Genomic DNA, 7,172 nt, shown 5'->3' with positions numbered 1-7,172 from the left:
CAGCAGTGCCAGGCCCCTAAGTGCCCCCCTAAGTGTCCTCCCAAGTGTCAGACCCCCAAGTGCCCTCCCAAATGCCCTCCCAAATGTCCTCCCAAGTGCCCTCCCCAGGCTCCCTGCCCTCCTCCAGCCTCTTCCTGCTGTGGCTCTAGCTCTGGAGGATGCTGCAGCTCTGGGGGATGCTGTGGGTCCAGCTCTGGGGGATGCTGCAGCTCTGGCTCTGGGCATGGCTGCTGCCTCTTTTCCCATCACAGAAGATCCCACAGACGCAGACACCAGAGGTCTGACTGCTGTGACAGTGGCGGTGGGCGCAGCCAACAGTCTGGGGACTGCTGTGGGAACTCAGGGGGCTGCTGTGGCAGCTCTGGGGGCTGCTGCTGATCATCTGTTTCTCTCTACACCAAGAATCAGCAATGTGAAATCAAAAGTTAATAATGACCCTTCCTCAATCTGTGTTTATCCTCCCTCCTCATTCACCCTCCATTCCTCTAAGAAGATTTGTAAAGATCCTGGTCTCCAAAAGTCTTTATTGACTCTGTGCCTTGGCTCTGTCTGGCCTCAATTCTACTCTTTTGATTGATTATTTACAACAATAAATCTACATTCATAGTACTCTTGGTCTGGTGGTGATTGCCTTTTTTTCTATGTTTTATTACTGGACCCAGCTCTTCCTCTCTGCTCAAGGGTCTTTTATCTCATCTTTGCTTAATTAAGAGACAAATGCCTGTTTTTTCTACTACATAAATACTTTGAGTTGGCAGTACTTTCTTTTAAACACACCTGACACAAATCTTCTACTTCTTATATACATCAGATGTCATCCTATGTAGGCTGGATGAATAGTTATTGTTGGGACTGCACCTGGGTGTCCAAAATCATCATAGAGTAGGATATTATTGTACAAATGAACAATGAATAATGTGTGTGTGTGTGTGTGAGACAATTCTGAAAACTTAGGCTAGGGCTAGGCTGTGACAAGCTTTAAATGCCAACCAGAGAAGTTTATATATAATCCTAGATGTAATAAGAGGTCATTGAATTTAATTGATTAGGAGGGTGACATGGTCATACCTGCACTTCAGGAAAAATCAGTTTGATAGTCATGGAGAGGATGGATTGGAGTGGGGAGAGATTAAAGGCTGGGAGATCAATTAGGGGGCCATTGCAATGGAGATTAGATAAAGAGAAAGGAATGTATGTCAGAAATTCTGTGAAGGTAGAAATAAAGTATTTGACCACTGACTAGATATGTGGACAAGAGACAATGAGGAGCTAATGTTAGGAACCTGGGTGCCCCAATAGTAACAGAGAAGTTCAAAAGAGGAGTGATTTGGAAGGAAAGAGAACAAGGTGAGTGCTCTGGGGACATAATGAATTTGAGATGACTACAGGACATCCCTGGTAAAAATGTTCATGTCTCACTTGTTAATGTAAGACAGGAGACATGGTGAGGAGGGTAGAAGCCTTATCTTGGAGCCAGGAAGACTCAGGTTCAAGTCCTTTCTCTGACATGTACTGATCATGTGACCCTGGACAAGGTCAGTGCTTGAAATAACTCTCTGAGACACTAAATTATACATGGAAAAGGTGTCAAGTTGAATTAATATTAGGACTTAACCATGAGCTTTCTTCTTCTCTATACTAATGAAATCATAGGTCCAGGCTATACATGGCCATAGACATAGACATAGATGTAGATGTATACATAAACACATAGCTGTCCGTGCATGCACACATATGTACATGTGGAAATGTGTGTGCAATGATGTACGCTTATATACTCGTGTGTTACATGCATGTGTGTTGATGTATATGTTTGTGCCATGCAACATACATACCTTTCACATGTGTATGCATATATGCTATTCTGACAGAGTCCTTTCTTTCTACTTGAAATCATCCAGTGGAAAGGCTTAGAGCATGTTACCCAATACTTCAGGGGAATCCCTTTCTCAATCTTAGCAACATCTGGAAGAACAGGTTCAGCCCAGCATTGGTTAGGACTTCAGAGACTGAAACACCTTGCATTTGTAACATAAACCTAAGAAGATGTATGACAGGCAGTGTCCATTATGCAGGGAGAGTCAGGGAATTCTCCAGAACATCCAGAACATATCACAAGATAGGAAAGAGGAAAAACGAGAAGCAAGATGGCATACTGCAAAAGCATTGACCAATTCCTAACTCCTCCAGAAGCCCATCCCAGAATATTTCAGTCCTCACTGATCTTTCCCCCCTCTGAAACCCCCAATATTGCCACTCCTCCCTCTTATTCAGACTTTAATCACTTACAGGCCAATCCCATCTCTCTATGCATATTTGTCTTCCCCATTGTACTGAAAAGCCCCACCTGAGCAAGGACTAGTTCACATTCATTATTGTAGCCTGTTCTGCCACTGGCTTACCTGGGGACTCCCACTGAATAGAGCTTTACATGAGATAAATATTTATTTCTTGACTGATTTGCTTGACTAACAGATTTGCAGTGAAGTTATCACCAGCAATTGTCAGCATCCATTAATGTTAAATTCATCTGATACTGACACTTTACAAGGGAGGGCATCCCTTGATGGGATGTAGGATGGTGTTCCCAAAGCTGTATTTCGCAGGACATAACCTCCACTGTCCTTGGGTGGTGGCAGCTGAAAAGCCAGGTCTATAATGGTCACATTGGTCAGAGTAAGGTCACAAGTTCTCCTGTAGATTAGCTGTCATAGTCTTCATCCTTACTGTCTGAGTGCTTCACATACCTAGTCTCTGTATCATAATTTGCAACAGCACCAGCATCAGCACCAACCATATCATTCATCATCACCCTGGTAGAAGTTTGAAACAGAGATGTGCAGGAATATTTGGAGCAATACTGATAAAGAAATGTGAGGGTTCATGAACTAATCCTTTAGTATGGAACAGCAATATTTGCCTACATAAACCAAGTCAATTAAAAGTCTTTTGATCTAGTGATGTTTCATGCATTTCTGTGTGTGTGATTTGAGCAAAGGATTTTGATGAAAAGATGGTAGGATTGGTACATGGATAGTCATAGGATTAGAATGATAAAGAACTTCCTACACTCTTTCCCAATTTCCTCTAAGAATTGACCCATAGTTTTTCATACATAGAGTGTAAAATTTCAGGAAACCCCAGAAAATGAAAAATGGCTAACTCTATGGTTCTACCTCTATGTGTTGTGAAATCAACCATTTGTCTAGTGTTGCCTAATCAAACCACATTGAAGAATGAAAACAAAAAAAAAAACCTTTTTTAAAAAAGTTGTACTGAGGGAAAAAACAGGACAAAAGTAAGTATAGGACAGCTGATCTGGGTGATTGATAAAATTTAGAAAGCAGAATGGTATCCAGTTTCTATTCCACAGAGAATGATCTTTGATCCAGAAAGGGCAGAATAAATATGAATAATGGAATCTTGATATCCAAGATAAATGAACATTAATCTTACCATGTTGAGTTCAAGTCACATACCTCAAATAAATAATATCCTCAGGTATCAGAAGAATAGGAAGATGTGATTGCTAAGCCATTCTCAGCAATCCTTAAAGGATCGCCAGTAAGAGGAAAAGCATCACAGGATCAGAGAAAGTAACACTTGGCCTAACTTTCAAAAAAGGGAAGAAAATGGAATCTATAAACTATGAGGTCAGGGACCATGATTATTCTCCCTGGTAACATTATATGATATCTTATTAAATGGTAATTAGTGAGCAATTAGAAAAAAAGGCACTTATCACAAGTGACCAACATGGCTTTATCAAAAACAGATCATTCCAGACTATTACATCCCTTCTTTGACCAGATTCCCCAAAAGGTGTCAAAGGTAGAATGATGTGGACATAGTGTTGTTTAGATTTTGTTTAACCATGATAAATTCTGTCATGCTACTCTTGTGGGAAAAATGAGGAGATATAGATTAGGGCCAGATTGTTGGAATTAAAGAGAGCTGAATGGTCATACTCAAACAAAATCATTGATGAGTTAAAGTCAATCTAGAATGAAGTCTCCAGATGAGATATCCAGGAATCAGTGTGTGTCCCTATGCCATCATTCAACATTTTTATCAATGATTTGGATAAAGGCATAGATGGCATTATCATCCAATTTGCATTTGACACAGAGATGGTTGAGGTAGCTAACACACTGGATCACAATGAGTAGTCAGAAAGATTTTGACAAGCTAAAATATTAGGTCAAAGCTAATAAAGTGAAATTGAAGACAGATAAAGTCACACTTGAGTGGGAGGAAAAATCAGCTTCCCAAGTAGAAAAGTTAGGTCCAGAAAGTAGTTTGTCAGAACAACATTTGCATGTTTTGTTGGGCTGCCAGTTCAACACAAGACAACAGTGTTACATTGAACCTTAAGATAGAAAATTTTAAAATCATGAACTCCATTAACAGAAAAATAGTCTCCAGAAATAAGAAAGTTTCAGGCCTATAGAACCCTGCCCTGATCAGACCACATCTGGAGTATTCTGTTCAGAATGATAAGCTGGAGAGAGTCAATAAAAGGCTTCCAGCTTGGTAAAATTTCCTTAATTCATGCCACATGAAAATTGGTTGAAATATATAGACTTAGAAGGTAGAGGAAAATAAGAGCTGTCATCAACTATTTCAAAGGCAGTGACCTGAAAGGGTCATTATTGTTGCTGTTGTTCATTCATTTCAATCATGTCCAACACTTTGTGACCTCGTTTGGCATTTTCTTGGCAAAGATACTAGAATGGTTTGCCATCTCCTTCTCCAGCTCTTTTTACAGATAAGGATACTGAGGCAAACTAAGTTATGTAACTTACCCAAGATCACACAGCTAATAAGTGTCCAAGGCTGGATTTTAACTCAGGAAGATGAAGCTTCTTGATTCCCAACCCAATATTCCATCCACTTGTTTTATTAGTCCCCAGAGAACAGACCTAGGAAGGGTGGGGACAGGGGATATATGGTATGGTAGGAGAAATAGCTACCACAGTCTCTTTCCATGTAGGCTAAGCTAACTCTTTTCCTTAAAAGTATCAGAATTAGGGCCAGCCAGGTAGCACAGAGAGTAAGAGCACCGGCTCCAGTGTCAGGATGACCTGGAGATCGAATCCCAGGCTTGGACACTTAGCACCCACCCAGAAACACCTGGCCGTGTAACCTTGAGCAAGTTACTTAACCCCAATTGCTTAGGGATGGCCAGGTAGCACAGCGAGTAAGAGCACCGGCTCCAGTGTTGGGATGACCTGGGGATCGAATCCCGGGCTCAGATACTCAGCACCACACCCAGAAATAACTGGCCGTGTAACCTTGAGCAAGTTACTTAACCCCGATTGCTTAAAAAAAAAAGTATCAGAATTATCTTCAAGCCTTATTTAGATTCAGAAGACTCTGGCCACTGGTGTAGCTTTGGTCACTAAGTGCTAAAGGGCCAGGGCACAAGTAGTTTGGGCTACTTGCTGAGGCTTCTGACTGGCAAACAAGCAGCATAATCAAGACTAACACAGGGTAGCTGTGCTCTATTGAATCAGTGCTGGATCCTCTCTGAATAACCTTTGCTTTCTATGGCTAAGTAAATATCATTTTGTTAATTAATCGATGGACTGTGAGTATTTCATTTCATTCCAATCTCGAACCCAAGATGCCTTAGCTGCCTCATTCATTCCTGGCTTACCAAATGGGAAAATTTCAAGGAGGATAGCAGACTTGTTTAGAGGGGAAAACTTCCCAAGAATGAGAGCTCTGCACTAAAAGAAGCATCCTGTGGGAGCTCATAGGGTTCCCTCAATGGAAACCTTTAGACTAAGCTGGGTGACTATCTAGTGGGTGAGAATTCTTTGTCAACTGTGATTTAAATCAGATGGACACTGAGGCCCTACTGATTCTTTTTTTTGTGAGGGAAGGCAAGGCAATTGGGTGACTTGCCCAAGGTCACACAGCTAGTGTGTCAAGCGTCTGAGGTCGGATTTGAAATTTGGTCCTCCTGACTCCAGGGTTGGTGCTCTATTCACTGCACCAACTAGCTGCCCTCTAATAATTCTGTAATTCTGTAACTGAATAAATCAGCAGGACCTGTGAAACCCACCATGCCTTGTTCCTACAGGAACACCTTGAAAAGGTGATCATAGCTGGGTTCTTTCTATATCTGGAGGGCTTTTTGTGTAGACTAAAAGAACTAAGTAGTACTAAAGAACCAACCTACTGATTTAGACAAATGAAGCATCAAGCATCCAGGGCTGGGCTCCCTCAAAGAGAAATCAGAATTTTCCCAAGAAATGAGGGGTTGGGAGTAGAAAGAGACAGGAATGAGAACCTCTGAATTATTAGGAAAAGGTAGAACTCTCAGAATCAGGTTTTCATGGGAATCTTCGATGACACTCTGGGGGTTGTCTGGAAAAGGAAAACAGTGGGAAGGGAGAAACGGTAGATCCAACCCTGGGAAAAGATTTCAGTTTCTAAAGATATCAGAACCCCTGGTTGTAGAAAAATATTCTCAAGAAGCATCATGACCCATTAGGAAGGTATCCCTAAATGAAGGTTAGGAATGCCAAGAATTGCCTGGCACGTGGGAATTGCAGAGTACATGCCTTCAGTTGCGAAAGAGCCCTGTTCTTCCACTGGAATGATGTCTCATGGCAGCAGTGGGGAATGGAGATCCTCTATAAAAAGTGTCCCCAGTTTGGGCTCTATACCCAATCTGCCTCAAGGACAAGTTGATTAAGTGCCTGTGATCTAGGTAAGTGATTCAAAAGACTTAACGGGGAAGAGGGAGAGGGAGAATCGAGGGAGTGGAAACACCTAAGTGGGAGGCAGACAGGACAGAGCAGGCAAAGCATGGAAGTTCAAAAGCAGAGAATAGTAGAGGGACCAGGAATAATGGTGAAGGGTCAAGTGGGGTAAGAAAAGAGTATTAGGATCTTGATCAATACAGAGCAAGAACCAGTCTGGGTGTTCCCTGAAAATAAGATATTGACCTAGAGTTTAGAGAGGGGGAGTTCAATTATGGTTCCCCAAAACTATGCCAATGATTTGTATTCCTAAGGATGTTTTGGGAGAAGTTGTTCTGGAATCAAGAATATCCATACTTCAATGCATCTACAGAGTTTGTACAATTTAATTTTCACCCAGAATTATCTTTAAGCCTAATATATATATATATATATATATATATATATATATATATATAT

At 41.3% G+C, this 7,172-nt stretch overlaps 2 long non-coding RNA genes across 2 annotated transcripts in view; both read left to right on the top strand.

The window, feature by feature from the left end:
- The window catches only part of LOC138162631 (uncharacterized), a 311,452-nt gene that overhangs the window by 290,140 nt on the left and 14,140 nt on the right, over nt 1-7,172 (top strand). The gene's annotated exons all lie outside the window — the stretch shown is intronic.
- LOC138162629 (uncharacterized) overlaps nt 6,670-7,172 on the top strand; it is a 2,237-nt gene continuing 1,734 nt past the window's right edge. The window contains exon 1 of the long non-coding RNA XR_011168675.1: nt 6,670-6,721. This is a non-coding gene — a long non-coding RNA (uncharacterized lncRNA). The remainder of the gene's footprint in view (nt 6,722-7,172) is intronic.

This window comes from Petaurus breviceps, unplaced genomic scaffold (assembly GCF_028583685.1).
Source record: "Petaurus breviceps papuanus isolate PSGF00001 unplaced genomic scaffold, PetGlider_PUasm1.0 186, whole genome shotgun sequence".
Lineage (NCBI taxonomy): Eukaryota > Metazoa > Chordata > Mammalia > Diprotodontia > Petauridae > Petaurus > Petaurus breviceps.
Note: the sequence above shows the minus strand (reverse complement) of the source record. Positions and strands in the feature narration are given on the sequence as shown.